This window comes from Ranitomeya imitator, chromosome 5 (assembly GCF_032444005.1).
Source record: "Ranitomeya imitator isolate aRanImi1 chromosome 5, aRanImi1.pri, whole genome shotgun sequence".
Lineage (NCBI taxonomy): Eukaryota > Metazoa > Chordata > Amphibia > Anura > Dendrobatidae > Ranitomeya > Ranitomeya imitator.
The window spans coordinates 471,611,400-471,631,790 of NC_091286.1; positions in this window are offsets into that span (position 1 = coordinate 471,611,400).

Consider the following 20,391-nt stretch of genomic DNA (forward strand, 5'->3'; position numbering starts at 1 on the left):
AGTTTCTATTGCCCCCTGTGAAGCATCCTCCCATAAATATTCCCATCATCCTCATCCTCTTCATCTGCCACCTTGTCCAGGAGAGTTCCCTGAGCAGACAATGGCTGACTGTCATCAAGGCTTCCCTCCTCCTCGGCTGCAGACGCCAGCTCCTTAATGTGTGTCAAACTTTGCATCAGCAGACGCATTAGTGGGATGCTCAGGCTTATGATGGCATCGTCTGCACTTACCAGCCATGTGCATTCCTCAAAACACTGAAGGACTTGACAGAGGTCTTGGAGCTTCGACCACTGCACACCAGACAACTCCATGTCTGCCATCCAACTGCCTGCCCGTGTATGTGTATCCTGCCACAAATTAATTACAGCACATCTCTATTTGCACAGCCTCTGAAGCATGTGCAGTGTGGAGTTCCACCTTGTTGCAACGTCGATTATTAGGCGGTGCTGGGGAAGATTCAGCGATCGCTGATGGTTCAGCATACGGCTGGAGTGTACGGGCGACCGGCGGATGTGCGAGCAAAGTCTTCGCACCTTCAGGAGCAGGGCTGGTAACTCCGGATAATTTTTGAGGAAGCACTGCATTACCAGGTTCAAGGTGTGAGCCAGGTAAGGTATGTGTTTAAGTTCTGAAAGGGCTATGGCAGCCATAAAATTACTTCCGTTATCACTGACTACCTTGCCTGCCTCAAGATGTACACTGCCCAGCTATGACTGAGTTTGGTGCTGCAAGTACTCGGCCTGTACTTCCGCAGTGTGTCTGTTGTCGCCCAAACACTTCATTTCTAACACAGCCTGCTGACGCTTACCACTAGCTGTTCGATAATGGGACACCTCGCGTGCAACACTGGCAGGTGCGGATGGAGTGGTCATGCGACTGCGCTCTGTGGACAAGCTTTCCCTTCTGGAGGAGGAGGAGGAGGAGGAGGGGTGGTGACCGTGGGCTAGGCAGAACTAACCCACTATGGCTGTCCCCTGTGGACCCTGCATCCACCACATTAACCCAGCATGCCGTGATGGACACGTAACGTCCCTGGCCATGCCTACTGGTCCATGCATCTGTTGTGAGGTGCACCTTTCTACTGACTGATTGCCTCAGTGCATGGACAATGCGGTCTTTGACATGCTGGTGGAGGGCTGGGATGGATTTTCTCGCCAAGAAGTGTCGACTGGGTTGGTCATAGCGTGGTACTGCATAGGCCATCAGGGCTTTGAAAACTTTGCTTTCAACCAACCGGTAGGCCATCATCTCTAACGAGAGTAGTCTAGCAATGTGGGCGTTCAAACCCTGTGTATGCGGATGAGAGGATGAGTACTTTCTTTTCCTATTGAGAGTCTCTTGTAGGGTGAGCTGGACTGGAGAGGTGCATATGGTGGAACTAGCAGTGGTGGTGGTGGTAGACATGGCGGATTGAGAGAGGGTTGGTGATGGTATTCTCGATGTTGGCCTACATACAGTGTTTCCTACAAATAACCTTGTGATTCCCTGACTGCTTTGGCCTTGCGACGATACCTCCACATTTGCTGCTGGTGGTGCCCTAACCGGTGGGCTTACAGTGAGGGAAGCAATATAGCGTTGCTGACTACTTTCATTCTGAGCAGGTGCACCAACGGTACGGGATGTTTGGTAGTTAGTCCAGGCTTGCAAGTGCATGCTGGTTAAATGTCTAAGCATGCACGTTGTATTTAAATTTTGAAGATTCTTCCCTTCGCTAAAGGTCTTTGAGCATTTCTTACAGATAACTTTTGACTGATCATTCGGGTCTTGGTTAAAAAATTCCCACACTGCACTCTTCCTTCTATGGAAACAGGAACACATGGGCTACTTGCACAGTGAACAAGTCTGTATGATCATGTTCACACACCACCAAGAAACCTGAAGACACAAAAGAGAATAGTAAAACCAAAAACACTCAGTTTGAAAAAATGTTGCAGTAATCCGCAAGTGCTAGTAAAAGATGTAAAAAACAGGGTATTTGGTTGATACGTTTTTTGCAAAAAATGTATACTAAGCTGCTCTACCAATCTTCACGGTATACCCTTATCAGAGCAGTCCTAACTAATGTATGCAATCCCTATCTGATGTATTTAAAAACCTGATCATCTGTATATAACCTGTGTGAACAGGGTTCAGAGAGGAAAAATCCATGTGTGCATACAGGGTAGAACAGCTTTTGTGCAGATAGCCCAAGAGGAGTGGTGGAACTCCCCAGTCTTGTAGACACAAGAGAACAATTATGGAAACAGGAACACATGGGCTACTTGCACAGTGAACAAGTCTGTATGATCATGTTCACACACCACCAAGAAACCTGAAGACACAAAAGAGAATAGTAAAACCAAAAACACTCAGTTTGAAAAAATGTTGCAGTAATCCGCAAGTGCTAGTAAAAGATGTAAAAAACAGGGTATTTGGTTGATACGTTTTTTGCAAAAAATGTATACTAAGCTGCTCTACCAATCTTCACGGTATACCCTTATCAGAGCAGTCCTAACTAATGTATGCAATCCCTATCTGATGTATTTAAAAACCTGATCATCTGTATATAACCTGTGTGAACAGGGTTCAGAGAGGAAAAATCCATGTGTGCATACAGGGTAGAACAGCTTTTGTGCAGATAGCCCAAGAGGAGTGGTGGAACTCCCCAGTCTTGTAGACACAAGAGAACAATTATGGAAACAGGAACACATGGGCTACTTGCACAGTGAACAAGTCTGTATGATCATGTTCACACACCACCAAGAAACCTGAAGACACAAAAGAGAATAGTAAAACCAAAAACACTCAGTTTGAAAAAATGTTGCAGTAATCCGCAAGTGCTAGTAAAAGATGTAAAAAACAGGGTATTTGGTTGATACGTTTTTTGCAAAAAATGTATACTAAGCTGCTCTACCAATCTTCACGGTATACCCTTATCAGAGCAGTCCTAACTAATGTATGCAATCCCTATCTGATGTATTTAAAAACCTGATCATCTGTATATAACCTGTGTGAACAGGGTTCAGAGAGGAAAAATCCATGTGTGCATACAGGGTAGAACAGCCAAATACCCTGTTTTTTACATCTTTTACTAGCACTTGCGGATTACTGCAACATTTTTTCAAACTGAGTGTTTTTGGTTTTGCTATTCTCTTTTGTGTCTTCACTCTTCCTACTATGGAATACCTTTTCAGGCATTGCACGCTGTGCTACTTTTACCAGATGGCCACGCTGTCCTAAAATTGTTTTTGTTTTTGACAAACGTTCTTGACCTGATACGGGCCTGCTAGATGACAGCTTTTGCGATGTAGATTGTAGATGGCTGCTGTGGATCATCCTCCTCCACTTTAGAGCTACTGGCAGTGGCACCCTCTTCCCCTAATGGCTGCCAATCTGGGTCAACAACTGGGTCATCTATCACCTCCTCTTGAATGTCATGTGCACATTCCTCTGTGTCACAGTGTAAGGTGCTATTGCGTTCTGGACGGGGCACCATAGTCTCATCAGGGTCAGATTCTGGCTCAGTACACTGTGAGGGCAATGTAGTGATCTGACTCAATGGAACAGCATTATAATCTAGCTGTGGCTGTGCATCAGTGCACTCCATGTCCGATTCATCTTGTAATCGGCAGTTAACAATTTCCCGTTCTAACCCAGGCACAGTATGTGTAAAGAGCTCCATGGAGTAACCTGTAGTGTCGCCTGACGCATCCTTCACTTTTGGTTTGGGTGAAGGACACAAGGAAATGTCTTGTTCCTGACCGGGAGCATCCACTGACTACTCGCTGCTTTTATATTTGGAACTTTCTGAAGAGGAGGCGAAAGAGCTAGAGGCTGAGTCAGCAATGAAAGCCAAAACTTTTTCCTGCTGCTCTGGCTTTAAAAGCTGTTTTCCTACTCCCAGAAAAGGGAGCATTCGAGGCCTTGTGTAGCCAGACGATGACGCTGGCTCAACACCTCCAGCCTTAGGTGCTATTGTGCTTTTGCCACTAAAACCAGATGCACCACCACCACCATCAGTACCAGCTGACAACTACCGCCCACGGCCTCTTCCACAAGACTTCCTCATTTTTTGGAAAATCCAACCAAAATAACAACCGTAATATGGTAATGTAAACCAAGGTAGAAGGTGTATATAAACTTGTTGAGAATTTGAAACTCCCTTTTTTGGGGGGAGACTGACCCAAAACTAAGGCCTAGTGTATATAACAACACAATCTAAGCGGCAGAAAGTGGCTGGTTGACATACACCAAACTAATAGGACTGCAGTAGATCCACTTTGTGAGAATTTGAATCTCCCCCTTTTTGGGGGAGACTGACCCAAAACTCAGGCCCAGTGTATAAAACAATGCAATCTAAGTGGCAGAAAGTGGCTGGCTGACATACACCAAACTAACAGGACTGCAGTAGATCCACTTTGTGAGAATTTGAAACTCCTTATTTGGGGGGGAGACTGACCCAAAACTCAGGCCCAGTGTATATAACAACGCAATCTAAGTGGCAGAAAGTGGCTGGCTGACATACACCAAACTAACAGGACTGCAGTAGATCCACTTTGTGAGAATTTGAAACTCCCTTTTTTGGGGGGAGATTGATCCAAAACTCAGGCCCAGTGTATATAACAACGCAATCTAAGTGGCAGAGAGTGGCTGGCTGACATACACCAAACTAACAGGACTGCAGTAGATACACGTTGTGAGAATTTGAATCTCCCCTTTTTTTGGGGGGAAACTGACCCAAAACTCAGGCCCAGTGTATAAAACAATGCAATCTAAGTGGCAGAAAGTGGCTGGAAGATATATGAAAAAATACAAGGACTGTAGTACAATTTCAATCTTCCTACAATGATCTCAGGAAAAGTATGGCAGCAATAAAAAGGACTGCTGCACACAAAAGTGTGGACAAAAAAACAAGATAACTGTGCAGAAAGGAGCAACAGGATTTTTGCTTTTAAACAAGCAGTTGGTTTGCACAGCGGCGTGCAAACAGCAATGCAGCTATCAGGGAGCCTTATAAGGCAGCCTAATAAGCTACAGAGCTGATGCACAAAATATAGCCTCCACTGTCCCTGCAAACAAATGGTGGTGTTGGACAGTGGAAATCGCTACAGTACAAGCAGTTTCGGGACTTAATCTTCCCTCCCTATCTATATCCTTTCTTCTGATACAGCTGCGGCAACCTCTCCCTGTGCTACGATTGGCAGAAGTAAGATGGCGGTCGGCGTGCACGCCCCTTTATAGCCCCTGTGATGCTGCAGAAAGCAAGCCAATCACTGTCATGCCCTTCTCTAAGATGGTGGGGACCGAGACCTATGTCATCACGCTGCCCACACTCTGCGTTCGCCTTCATTGGCTGAAAAATGGCGCTGAAAGCATCATACGAAACGCGACTTTGGCACGAAGATCGCCGACTCCACGGCCGATCGGGTCGGGTTTCATGAAACCCGACTTTGCCGAAAGTTTTTGAATTTGTCCGATCCATTTCTCTCAACCCTAGTAAACACCTCTGATCATTACACCGCTATTTCCCGGAAGGCCGCAAGCCCTAGATATGTGAGTCACGGGGTATACAGTATGCTCGCCGCACTGGTCATCTCCATTCCCTTAAACACGGTCCCAGCCCTAACACTATACCATATGTCTTCACTGGAAGTAACGGCCCACAGGAACGGTCCTCTGCAGTCTCCCGAGCCTGAAACAGATCTGCTCACGTTCTTCTACTGGTGCAGCTTACGTACTACTTGCACTGGTCAGATACTTCTACTGGCGCTGCTGACAGACTTCTACTAGAACTGGTTGTGGACTTTCACTGGGACTGGTCACAGATTTCTACTGGCGCTAGTCACACACTTCTACTGGCGTTGGTCACAGACTTATACTGGTACTGGTCACAGACTTCTTCTGGCACTGGCCACAGACTTCTACTGGCACTGCTTACAGACTTCTTCTAAAACTGGTTATTGACTTCCACTGGCACTGGTCACAGACTTCTACTGGCACTGGTTACAAACTTTTACTGGCACTTTTCACAAACTTTTACTGGCGCTGGTCACAGATCTTACTCACAGCGCAGACCTTCTCTGGCATCTGACTGCTGTCGTACATTCCGATGGTGGCAGTAAGCCCATCTAGGAGCCACAAAACCTGTCCTTTTATGTGTTCTGGCGCCCACTACCTCTTCTCGTTCTGGCCAGGCCTTTAATAATTAGTATCTGCAACAGAGGTGTCACCTGACCTGTTGTAGTCTTTAATCTGGTAACATACTGTAGGTTGCCACTAATAGGTTCCTATTACTGTAAATCTTTCTTTACTTTCGTCTTTGACCAGCAGAAGGCGATGTTCACTTGCAATTACTCAGCTGGGCATAAACTTCAACTCTGCTCTTATTTTCTCTAGTCCACTTCCTTACACTGCAGCCTTCACTGAAAGACCACTCCAGGCTTCCAGAAGTCAAATTAACTCTGTAGGATGGTGGAGATGTCACAATTCCTATGGATGACCGAAGATAGAATAAAAGAAACCCATGTGGCTAAGGACAGCTCTATTTTATTATATTCTTTATATTTTTGTAGTCTGCCCCGAACATTGATTGATAATGTTCCTTTATTCGCAGTGTATTCACATGGTATGGTTCCTATGAACAAAGCAAGCTCCATAAATTAGAGAGGATGCCATGCTCCGCTGTTGAGGGCTGTCGGAATAAGTAAAGGAAAGCAAGACATATTTAAAAACAAACTGTGCAAACGCTAATAACATGCATGTCATTAAAGGCCATTTGTTTCCAGCACCGAGGATAGATGGGCAGCATTAAGCCCATCCAGTAAAACATACAGTACTGTAGAAGACAAGCTCTAATTATCTTCTGTAATAAGTGTGCCGAGCTTTTGTAAATGGGGAAGGTTTTGACTGGAAAATGTGTTCTGCGGATGGGTTAGTACTCACCTAAATGATGAAGGAATATGCATTACGTGTAACGAAATGCCACAATATTGAGCCTAGAGAGAAAGACATGCACAATCTCTTATCCCATGAACCCTTCATTGAATGGCATTTTACATTTGTTCAATAGCAATAAAAACTGCGACAGGCTCAAATGTTTCCCAGTGAGAAAGCATAAATCACATACTAATGATAAAGGTGTTATGGAAACTAAGGCTGAAGGTCAGATGTGATGTTATCAATCACCAATCACATTTATGTGGTCATTGCAGTCCAACTGCTTAGCTACTACCTTTTCTGTAATTAGCAAGATGGGTCTTCTAAATAACCTTGTAGAAAGAAGCAGCAGTTTAGGCAAAATCTTTTTAACATTTTCCTTTTGTTTGACTTTTTTATTGTTCTGCTTCTTGCTTATTACTGGTAACAATATAAAGGCTTGTGCTGACGCTTCCCCCTGTTCCACATATGAAGTATTTCTATGACAATATTTGTGGTATTTCATTATTCTTTTTATTTATTTAGTTTGCAATATGTTTAGAATTAATGGGGTTGTCCTCTAATGGACCATATAAATGTATGACATTGATTTACCTCCCAGAGAATCGCACTTTCAGGTATTTCGGCACAGTGTCTCCCAGAGTGACGTGAAGTGGTGATGTAGTGGAAGCGCTCACATAATATAAAAAAAACTCACCCCACAACACTGGAGTGGCTGCGCTTCTAACGGGGAATATTTGGGGGCTTAATACTATATTCTATATCTCCAATAACCCTTTACTGTTCCTTTGCATAGTAAATACTGTATATATGCTCACTGTTACTTCATAGCTCAATATAGCACATATTACAACTTTACTGATCATGCCGCATTACATTAAAGCTAAAGATGAGCGACTCGATTTGAAGCATAAACTTTTGGGAGATTCGCAAATTTCAATACTTTACAATTTGCTTTGTGTAAAACAATTAAAATGACCACTTCCGTGAGGAAGGAGAAGATCGATAAATGTCATCAAATTACCTTGGGAACAGCCAGGTGGGGTTCCCCATAATGTTTAAAAGTTACCCCTACATCAGGGGTGCACAAACTGCAACCTGAGGGCCCACAATACCATTCTGTGCAGCCCCCCAACCATATGGACAGAAAAATGCTGGACTAACAGGTTATATGTGAGCTGTCTCACGCAGAAGAGTAGTGGATGGCAGCTGAGGATCAGTGACTGGCAAGTACTAATGGTGCCTTGTGTAGACATCTCTGGATGCCTCATACATCAGGAGAATGGGGGGTTTTAACCGATTTGGCTCCAGAAAGGAGAATGTGAATTAGGAGAATCTTTTATGCCTGTGTCTCCCTCCCCTGTAGTTTATGGGAGTTTTGAATCTTTAGGCAGTATAAAAAAAAACATTATCTTTTGTAAAGAGGCATGTGCATGCATGACCTCTTCCTCTTTAGGGCCCCATTTACACAGTTTTCTACAAGGATTTAGAAGAGGATTCTACTGCAAATCCACATAAAAAAATTCTTCCATTACTCATTTAATAAGGGTCCTATTAGTTTTACTTGAAAATATTCAAAATAACTTAAAAAATAGCACTGCTTGCATTAAAGGAGTTTTTCCCATTGAAATCAGTTGGAAACTTATTCAAAGAGTATTTGATGCAGTTTTTCTTATATGGATTTAGGAACAAGTCTTCATCAAAAAACTGTGTCTCTGACTTTAACCTCATGGTATGTTCACACAATGAGTATTTGGTTATTTTGTTGAAGTTGCCGTTTTTCTGCACATATTGTGTAAATTAGATTACGCTGCGTTTTTTAATTGCTTTTTGTTCTGCCATATTTTAAATACAATGTCACAAAGAGGTAAGAAGAAGACTGGGTTTCCTCAATATTGGCACAATAAAGCTTTTAAGAACATTTCCATCGTTGTGTGGTCAGCACGGATACAAGAAACTCGGTCTTCTTCCTTCTTTGTGACATTGGTATCCACGGGAGTCTGCAGCGACCACTGTTTCCTTTCATATCCTGCAAGGGGTTGTGACCTTTCACAACCTGTAAAGGTGAGTGCACCTACCACATATTGTCATCCAAATTATCACTTTTATCGCCCTATGTGTGATCTCTTTCCTTAATTTCATGTTTTAAATACAGTAAAGCTGCTTTGTATTTGATACTATCTAGTATTTGGCTTTGACAAAACTTTGATAGTCATGTGAAGATTATATGTGATTTTTATAGAAAATGTAAAAAATGGTGGCGCAAAGTGTCACCGCTATTAATAATTCCAGCAGCAATACCAACAAACTTCCACCTTTAAGTTTGTCAAAAATGAATACAAAACAAATAAATATGTATATATATGCAAGTTATATATACGGTATGCGCTAGGAAAATAACGTTAATAATGGTAAAAAGAAACAGAATATAATAAAACCAAAATTACCCTATTTGAGAAAATGTCCCAGTATAAATAGTCTAAATAGCCAAATCACCACTGGTAAAGTGGCAATGCGTTCACCTAGCAAAGCAAAAAAAGTGCAGCAACACTTCGGAGCACTTAGGAATAGTTCCTACCTCCGTTGCAGGCTGAAGATCTTGAGTGTTCCTCCTGTCAGGGCGATTTTTCGGTGGGTGATCTAGACAAGTGGCTGCCCCGGCCGGCGGCAAGCCACCATCAGCTGGATCCCGTCTCCACCCGAAGATCAGCTGATGGTGGCTTGCCGCCGGTCGGGGCAGCCAATTGTCTAGATCACCCACCGAAAAATCTCCCTGACAGGAGGAACACTCAAGATCTTCAGCCTGCAACGGAAGTAGGAACTATTCCTAAGTGCTCCGAAGTGTTGCTGCACTTTTTTTGCTTTGCTACGCGAACGCATTGCCACTTTACCAGTGGCGATTTGGCTATTTAGACTATTTATACTGGGACATTTACATGTGATTTTTACCTGGAGATTTTCCACATTGATCTGATTCTATGGGGAAAATTTTTCACTAAAACTTGCATACTCAAAAGTGAAGTTGGCATGGTGCGGATTTGTAACATGATTATGATTTTGGGCAATCTGTATTGGCTGTCATTTATTTATCCTGGTCCCTGTGAGGCGTCATTACCATGATATGCTTTGCCATAGGTGTTGTGAATTCTGTTGTCAGGCTCCCTCCTGTGGTCATGAATGGTACTTCGGCTGGTTCTGTCCATGGACTTTCTCTGGTGGCTGTGGGTGTTTCTGAGTTTCCTTCCACAGGTGACGAGGTTAATTCGTTAGCTGGCTGCTCTATTTAACTCCACCTAGATCTTTGCTCCATGCCACCTGTCAATGTTCCAGTATTGGTCTAGTTCACTCCTGGATCGTTCTTGTGACCTGTCTACCCAGCAGAAGCTAAGTGACTGCTTGTTTTTCTCTGGTTTGCTATTTTTCTGTCCAGCTTGCTATTTTGATTGTTCTTGCTTGCTGGAAGCTCTGGGACGCAGAGGGAGCGCCTCCGCACCGTGAGTTGGTGCGGAGGGTCTTTTTGCGCCCTCTGCGTGGTCTTTTTGTAGGTTTTTGTGCTGACCGCAAAGCTACCTTTCCTATCCTCAGTCTGTTCAGTAAGTCGGGCCTCACTTTGCTTAATCTATTTCATCTCTGTGTTTGTATTTTCATCTTTACTCACAGTCATTATATGTGGGGGGCTGCCTTTTCCTTTGGGGAATTTCTCTGAGGCAAGGTAGGCTTAATTTTTCTTTCTTTTGGGCTAGCTAGTTCCTTAGGCTGTGCAGAGTTGCATAGGGAGCGTTAGGAGCAATCCACGGCTATTTCTAGTGTGGTTGATAGGATTAGGGATTGCGGTCAGCAGAGTTCCCACGTCCCAGAGCTCGTCCTATATTATCAGTAACTATCAGGTCATTCCGTGTGCTCTTATCCACCAGGTCCATTATTGTCCTGACCACCAGGTCATAACAGTACAGGTGGCCCAAAGTACTAATGCATCTCAGTAGAGGGATAAGAGAAGTTCTGAGACCTTTTTTTTTTCTTTGCAGTGTGTCTTGTCTCTCTTTTCCCCTTTACATCTGGGTGGTTCAGAACACAGGTGTAGACATGGACATTCAAGGTCTGTCCTCTTTGATGGATAATCTCACTATAAGTGTACAAAACATTCAAGATTTTGTGGTTCAGAATCCGATATCAGAGCCTAGGATTCCAATTCCTGATTTGTTTTTTGGTGATAGATCTAAGTTCTTGAATTTCAAAAATAATTGTAAATTGGTTCTTGCCTTGAAACCTTGCTCCTCAGGTGACCCTGTTCAACAAGTAAAGATCATTATTTCTTTGTTACGTGGTGACCCTCAAGACTGGGCATTTTCCCTTGCGCCAGGAGATCCGGCATTGCGTGATGTTGATGCGTTTTTCCTGGCGCTTGGATTGCTTTATGACGAACCTAATTCAGTGGATCAGGCAGAGAAAATCTTGCTGGCTCTGTGTCAGGGTCAGGATGAAGCGGAAATATATTGTCAGAAGTTTAGAAAGTGGTCTGTGCTCACTCAGTGGAATGAATGTGCCCTGGCAGCAATCTTCAGAAAGGGTCTCTCTGAAGCCCTTAAGGATGTCATGGTGGGATTTCCCATGCCTGCTGGTCTGAATGAGTCTATGTCTTTGGCCATTCAGATCGATCGACGCTTGCGTGAGCGTAAAGCTGTGCACCATTTGGCGGTACTATCTGAGCATGGGCCTGAGCCTATGCAATGTGATAGGACTTTGACCAGAGCTGAACGGCAAGAACACAGACGTCGGAATGGGCTATGTTTTTACAGTGGTGATTCCACTCATGCTATCTCCGATTGTCCTAAGCGCACTAAGCGGTTCGCTAGGTCTGCCACCATTGGTACGGTACAGTCTAAAATTCTATTGTCCGTTACTCTGATTTGTTCTTTGTCATCCTATTCTGTTATGGCATTTGTGGATTCAGGCGCTGCCCTGAATTTGATGGACTTGGAGTATGCTAGGCGCTGTGGTTTTTTCTTGGAGCCCTTGCAGTATCCTATTCCATTGAGAGGAATTGATGCTACGCCTTTGGCCAAGAATAAGCCTCAGTACTGGACCCAATTGACCATGTGCATGGCTCCTGCACATCAGGAGGATATCCGCTTTCTGGTGTTGCATAATCTGCATGATGTGGTCGTTTTGGGGTTGCCATGGCTACAGGTTCATAATCCAGTATTGGACTGGAAATCTATGTCTGTGTCCAGCTGGGGTGCCAGGGGGTACATGGTGATGTTCCATTTTTGTCTATTTAGTCTTCCACTCCTTCTGAAGTTCCAGAGTTTTTGTCGGATTATCGGGATGTATTTGATGAGCCCAAAGCCAGTGCCCTACCTCCTCATAGGGATTGCGATTGTGCAATTAATTTGATTCCTGGTAGTAAGTTTCCTAAGGGCCGATTGTTCAATTTATCTGTGCCAGAACACGCCGCTATGCGGAGTTATATAAAGGAATCCTTGGAGAAAGGCCATATTCGCCCGTCGTCATCACCGTTAGGAGCAGGGTTCTTTTTTGTGGCCAAGAAGGATGGTTCTTTGAGACCTTGTATTGATTACCGCCTTCTCAATAAAATTACAGTCAAATTTCAGTATCCTTTGCCGTTGCTGTCTGATTTGTTTGCTCGTATTAAAGGGGCTAGTTGGTTCACTAAGATAGATCTTCGAGGGGCGTATAATCTTGTGCGTATTAAACAAGGCGATGAATGGAAAACAGCATTTAATACGCCCGAGGGCCATTTTGAGTACCTGGTTATGCCATTCGGGCTTTCCAATGCTCCATCAGTATTTCAGTCCTTTATGCATGACATCTTCCGAGAGTACCTGGATAAATTCCTGATTGTGTATTTGGATGATATTTTGGTCTTTTCGGATGATTGGGAGTCTCATGTGAAGCAGGTCAGAATGGTGTTCCAGGTCCTTCGTGCGAATTCCTTGTTTGTGAAGGGGTCAAAGTGTCTCTTTGGAGTTCAGAAGGTTTCATTTTTGGGGTTCATTTTTTCCCCTTCTACTATCGAGATGGACCCTGTTAAAGTCCAAGCCATTTACGATTGGACTCAGCCGACATCTGTGAAGAGCCTGCAAAAGTTCCTGGGCTTTGCTAATTTTTATCGGCGCTTCATCGCTAATTTTTCTAGTGTAGCTAAACCGTTGACTGATTTGACCAAGAAGGGTGCTGATATGGTCAATTGGTCTTCTGCAGCTGTAGAGGCTTTTCAGGAGTTGAAGCATCGTTTTTCTTCTGCCCCTGTGTTGTGCCAGCCAGATGTTTCGCTCCCATTTCAGGTTGAGGTTGATGCTTCTGAGATTGGAGCTGGGGCTGTTTTGTCGCAAAGAAGTTCTGATGGCTCGGTGATGAAGCCATGTGCTTTCTTTTCTAGAAAGTTTTCGCCTGCTGAGCGCAATTATGATGTTGGTAATCGAGAGTTGTTGGCCATGAAGTGGGCATTCGAGGAGTGGCGTCATTGGCTTGAAGGAGCCAAGCATCGCGTGGTGGTCTTGACAGATCACAAGAATTTGACTTATCTTGAGTCTGCCAAACGGTTGAATCCGAGACAGGCTCGATGGTCGTTATTTTTCTCCCGTTTTGATTTTGTGGTTTTGTACCTTCCGGGCTCTAAGAATGTGAAGGCTGATGCCCTGTCAAGGAGTTTTGTGCCTGACTCTCCGGGTGTTCCTGAGCCGGCGGGTATTCTCAAAGAGGGAGTAATTTTGTCTGCCATCTCCCCTGATTTGCGGCGGGTGCTGCAAAAATTTCAGGCTGATAGACCTGACCGTTGCCCAGCAGAGAAACTGTTTGTCCCTGATAGATGGACTAGTAGAATTATCTCTGAGATTCATTGTTCAGTGTTGGCTGGGCATCCGGGAATCTTTGGTACCAGAGATTTGGTGGCTAGATCCTTTTGGTGGCCGTCTTTGTCGCGGGATGTGCGTTCTTTTGTGCAGTCCTGTGGGACTTGTGCTCAGGCTAAGCCCTGCTGTTCTCGTGCCAGTGGGTTGCTTTTGCTCTTGCCGGTCCCGAAGAGGCCCTGGACGCATATTTCTATGGATTTTATTTCGGATCTCCCCGTCTCTCAAAAGATGTCGGTCATTTGGGTGGTTTGTGATCGCTTTTCTAAGATGGTCCATTTGGTACCTTTGTCTAAATTGCCTTCCTCCTCTGATTTGGTGCCATTATTTTTCCAGCATGTGGTTCGTTTACATGGTATCCCGGAGAACATAGTTTCTGACAGAGGTTCCCAGTTTGTTTCGAGGTTTTGGCGATCTTTTTGTGCTAGGATGGGCATTGATTTGTCTTTTTCCTCGGCTTTCCATCCTCAGACAAATGGCCAAACCGAATGAACTAATCAGACTTTGGAAACATATCTGAGATGCTTTGTTTCTGCTGATCAGGATGATTGGGTGTCCTTTTTGCCGTTGGCTGAGTTCGCCCTTAATAATCGGGCCAGCTCGGCTACTTTGGTTTCGCCGTTTTTCTGCAATTCTGGTTTCCATCCGCGTTTCTCTTCAGGGCAGGTTGAGTCTTCGGACTGTCCTGGTGTAGATACTGTGGTGGATAGATTGCAGCAGATTTGGACTCATGTGGTGGACAATTTGACATTGTCCCAGGAGAAGGCTCAACGTTTCGCTAACCGCTGGCGTTGTGTGGGTCCCCGACTTCATGTTGGGGATTTGGTTTGGTTGTCGTCCCGTTATGTTCCTATGAAGGTTTCCTCTCCTAAGTTTAAGCCTCGTTTCATTGGTCCGTATAAGATTTCTGAGGTTATCAATCCTGTGTCATTTTGTTTGGCCCTTCCTGCTTCTTTTGCCATCCAAAATGTGTTCCATAGGTCGTTGTTGCGGAGATACGTGGCGCCTGTGGTTCCATCCGTTGATCCTCCTGCCCCGGTGTTGGTTGAGGGGGAGTTGGAGTATGTGGTGGAGAAGATTTTGGATTCTTGTATTTCGAGACGGAAACTCCAGTACCTGGTCAAGTGGAAGGGTTATGGTCAGGAAGATAATTCCTGGGTTTTTGCCTCTGATGTTCATGCTGCCGATCTGGTTCGTGCCTTTCATTTGGCTCGTCCTGGTCGGCCTGGGGGCTCTGGTGAGGGTTCGGTGACCCCTCCTCAAGGGGAGGGTACTGTATTGAATACTGTTGTCGGGCTTCCTCTTGTGGTCATGAATGGTACTTCGGCTGGTTCTGTCCATGGACTTTCTCTGGTGGCTGTGGGTGTTTCTGAGTTTCCTTCCACAGGTGACGAGGTTAATTCGTTAGCTGGCTGCTCTATTTAACTCCACCTAGATCTTTGCTCCATGCCACCTGTCAATGTTCCAGTATTGGTCTAGTTCACTCCTGGATCGTTCTTGTGACCTGTCTTCCCAGCAGAAGCTAAGTGACTGCTTGTTTTTCTCTGGTTTGCTATTTTTCTGTCCAGCTTGCTATTTTGATTGTTCTTGCTTGCTGGAAGCTCTGGGACGCAGAGGGAGCGCCTCCGCACCGTGAGTCGGTGCGGAGGGTCTTTTTGCGCCCTCTGCGTGGTCTTTTTGTAGGTTTTTGTGCTGACCGCAAAGCTACCTTTCCTATCCTCGGTCTGTCCAGTAAGTCGGGCCTCACTTTGCTTAATCTATTTCATCTCTGTGTTTGTATTTTCATATTTACTCACAGTCATTATATGCGGGGGGGCTGCCTTTTCCTTTGGGGAAATTCTCTGAGGCAAGGTAGGCTTAATTTTTCTATCTTTAGGGCTAGTTAGTTCCTTAGGCTGTGCCGAGTTGCATAGGGAGCGTTAGGAGCAATCCACGGCTATTTCTAGTGTGGTTGATAGGATTAGGGATTGCGGTCAGCAGAGTTCTCACGTCCCAGAGCTCGTCCTATATTATCAGTAACTATCAGGTCATTCCGTGTGCTCTTATCCACCAGGTCCATTATTGTCCTGACCACCAGGTCATAACACATGGGTGACCTTATCTCTGGCTTTGTTATCTAATTCATTGCACGTTCTTTTGTTTAGTACAGATTTATTTGCACAGCATTACTTGCAGGGTATTACCAGGAATATTGTATCTATCATATAATTGTGCTTTGCAATTTCTGCGCTATACATGGATGAGCAGGGCTTGCTCCGAGATGGGATGTCCCTGATGTAGCCAATGAGGATTACGATCTTTCAGGGGTCGGGCAAGGGCATAGCCCTATTGTGGGCTTCAGTGTGTTTCTTTTGCTAATATGCAATTTTAAATGCTTTTACTGTTGCAGTGTTTGTGTTGTGACTTTAAGAAAAGATTTTGTTACATTATTTGGTGATCCCTGTATATTGCATGCTACTTTTTTTCTTTTTGCTCATGAGTGTATTACTTTAGCATGTAACAGGAGATTCCTATTAGTGGTGCCCTCCATTTTCTTGTTTGTTGGATTTGTAACATGCACCGCAGGTCAATTTACACTGCATAAAAAAATTGCATAGAGGGCATGAAATTTCTATAAAACTGGTATTGGTTATACCCTCTGTAGCACAGGCAACTGTCTCCTTTTTTCCTTCTCCACAGCTTCCTCGTTACTCGTTATTGCCCAATTCGCACTGAGAAGATGAGATGAGGCCAGGTTGGTAGTATCGCCCTGTGTACTTTCTTCCTCCATCTCCACCTGGTCCACATGCAAAGCTTCCTCTTTAAAATTAGGAATAAACACCATGAAAACTTGCATCAATTGACCCACAGTAGAAATTTGCAAATTGCACAGTATCGACCAGCCTTAGGCCATGCATGAGGTCTCAGGATCTGGCCCAGCAATTACAGCTTGGAACTGAAGTTTCAATGAGGACCTGGTGGTTGGTGGTTAAGGGAGAGGTATAAGCCTTCTTAGCTCGGAGACATGATACATCATGCAACATCTCAATTTTTTTTCGTTTCCTAGCCACACTCAAGTTGCACAAACATCAGTTTCATAGATTATTATTGGTAGAAAAAAGTAGGAATAGTAACACAGGTAGTTTACAGATCAATTGGCCCACAGTAGAACCTTTTATAATGCACAGAAACAGTCAGCCATGGTCCATGCATGAGGAATCAGGGTCTGGCCCAGCACTTATAGCTTGGAATTGAATTTTTAACGAGTACCTGGTGATTAAGGGAGCTGTGTAAGCCTTCTTAGCTGGGAAAACTGATATCTCATGCAACACCTCCAATTTTTTTTTCTTTTTTTGTTTTCCAGCCATACTCAGATTGTACAAACATCAGTTTCATATAGAACTATTGGTGGAAAAATGTAAGGGAAGTTACAAAGGCTGTTGACTGGTCAATTGACCCACAGTAAAACCTTTTATAATGACACAGATTTACATTACAGTTTGGAATTGACGTTTCAATTAAGACGTGGTGGCTAAGTAGAACATTTAATAATGGCACTGCACCAGTCAGCAATAGGGTCAGGGACAATATTTAGAGCTTTTAAGTTTAAATTAAGACGAGGTGGGTGAGGGACCAGTGTAGGCCGGCTTTGTTGGGAGCCCTGATACCTCAAGTAACAGCTAAACTTTTTTTCCCAGCCAGACTCAGGTGGCACAAATATCAGCTTGGTAGAGCATAATGTTAGAGAAATGAAAGGATAGTAACACTAGTAGTTGACTAAAAGTAAGTGCAGGCCTGCTGGTCTGGGAGCCATACTGCATCAGGCACTACATATGAAGGAGACCCAACTAGTACGCATATTTCCCAAAATTTGAGGCAGACAACAGGAAATGTGGTATCAATTTACTTACAGTAGAAATCTGATATTGTTACAGCAGAAGTCAGCCACGTGCCATGAGTGAGGTATCAGGGTCTGATCCAGCATTTTGAGCTTTAAATTGAAGTTTCAATTAAGACATGGTGGCTAATGGAGTTGTGTAAGCCTTTTTTCTGGGAGCCCTGATACCTCATGTAACACCTTTTTTTTCCCAGCCACACTCAGATGGCACAAAAATCAGTTTCTTACAATACTATTGGAACAAAAATGTAAAAAAAAGTAACACAGGTAGTTGACCAAAAGTAAGCGCAAGCCTTCCTGTCTGGGAGCCCTACTTACAAAGAAAAACCACCAGATAGAGACGCAACTTTAAGTCTCAACATTTAAAAAAAATAATTGTCGCACACCACTAAAGTGACGAGCTCAGGCCACTCTTCCATTTTTCAAAACCAAAATGCAAAAGGGTCCAAACTATCCTCTCCAGTCATTCACAAAATGTCAGACTTGTACTCTGTCTTACAATTCGGTGTGTCTTAAAGTCCAAAAAATAAGGTTTTTTTTCAAATGGCAAAGTGAATGAACAGATGGGAAATATGGGAAATCTGAATGAAATCAAAATTTGATATGACAACTCTGTCTTCCAAACAGCATGAATTCTTTAAGGCATCTGCACAAACTTTTTGAAGGAACTCAGCAGGGAGGTTGTTCCAAAATTTTGGAGAACTAACCACAGATTTTCTGCAGATGCAGGCTAGTTCATATCCTTTTGTCTCTTCATGTAATTGCAGACAAACGCAACAATGTTGATGAGTCACCCACCAGGGCCAGGGGTACTTGGTACTGGGTCCGGTCGCAATTAAAGGGGTGGTCACAGTGGCAGCGACACGTTCCGTGGCCCTAGGTTCCCAAGTAAAATGGGAAGGTCTTTTAAGGGAGTTGTAATAAAGTTTGTGTTCATGACACCACCTGTGGTTCTCAGTCGGAGGGGACTGATGCTGCTTAAAGGGGTCCTCTGGGGGATGTTACTGCAGCAAAGATGGTGACGCATCCCACAGGTGAAGCGGGGTCCCCAGGGCTTCCAATGTGTATGGCAAGGGTGGTGAATGCCAGCAAAAAAAATGAGTACACAAGGTTGTAATGTCTTTACCTGGTTTACTCGTGGTAGCAGGCCACAGTCCAGGCTACCAGGAACAGGTGGCGATGTGGTCCGGCCGGCCACCTGAAGGCAAAGGTGGATCCATCTCCCAGGTGAGATCCATAACCCTTCCTACTCGTGCTATGTGAGGCCCTTGCTGCCTGTGGCTTTCAGGCAAAGTCCTCTCTCCTGTCCTGGGACAGTTACCCGTATGGTGGGCAGTGCAAGCCTTTTTATAGGGTCTCTATCACGACCCGGACTCTTCCTATACTGCTGCACCTCCAGGTGTGGGTGTGGGCCAATTACATAAAGTCCTTTGCCCTCTGGTTCTGCTGTGCGACCTAGAGTTCAACACAACCTCGGACAGCTCCCGATGCCCGGTTCCTGCGCTTCGGCTCAGAGGGTGCCCGGTCACGGTTTCCCTCTAAGCCCTTTTCCTTCTCCTGTGCTTTGTTCCTCAGATGCTCACACGTGGCTGCACAGCCTCACTCTCTGCTCTCAGTCCTCTTTCTTCCACTGTCTCTGAACAACTGATTTGACTCCTCCTCCAGACCAGAATAATTAAAGCTGGGGAAGCTCCCCTTAATCTGGGTTCAGAGCTCCCCCTTCTGGCCTGGATTCAGAATGTGTTGCATGTAGGTGCTTTACCTGATAAAAGGGAATCCTCCTTGCCTCCAAGTATGATATCGCTCTCCCCAAAAGGAAGGAAGCATCACTGTAACAACTGGTTACCTGGGGTGTTACATTGAGATCAGGGCTCTATGGGGGCTATACCATTTTTTAAGCCATTCTTACTATCCAGCACATTTATCCACACCTACCTAAAACTTTTGCACAGTACTATATTTGTATGTCTAAAAGACATTTTTATTAATAAATAATGTATATAAAAGATTGTGTATATATATATATATATATATATATATATACATAGAGAGAGAGAGAGATATACACACACAGTTGTGTGAAAAACTGTTTGCCCCTTCCCGGTTTCCTATTCCTTTTCATGTTTGTCACACTTAAATGTTTCAGATCACCAAATAAATTTAAATATTAGACAAATATAACACAAGCAACACAAAATGCAGCTTTTAAATAAAGGTCTTTATTATTAAGGGAAAAAGAAATCCAAACCTACAGGGCCCTGTGTGAAAAAGTGATTGCCCCCCTCTCCATTAAAATGTTAAATAACTGTGGTTTATGACATCTTTGTGAAGCTATTTTCAAATTCTCTAGCCACATGCAGGCTTGATTATTTCCACTCCTGTTCTCAATCAAGAAATCACTTAAATAGGACCTGCCTGGCAAAGTAAAGCAGACTAAAAGATTCTCAAAATCTAGATATCATCGCGCGATCCAAAGAAATTCTGGAACAAATGAGAAGCAAAGTAATTGAGATCTATCAGTCTGGAAAAGGTCATAAAGCAATTTTTCAAGCTTTTTTTCTCAACTGAACCATAGTGATAGCCATTATCCACAAAAGGCAAAAACATGAAACAGTAGTGAACCTTTTCAGGAGTGACTGGTGACCAAAATGACACCAAGAGCACAGCGACGACTCATCCAAGAGGTCACAAAAGACCCCACAACAGCATTCAGAGAACTGCAGGCATCAC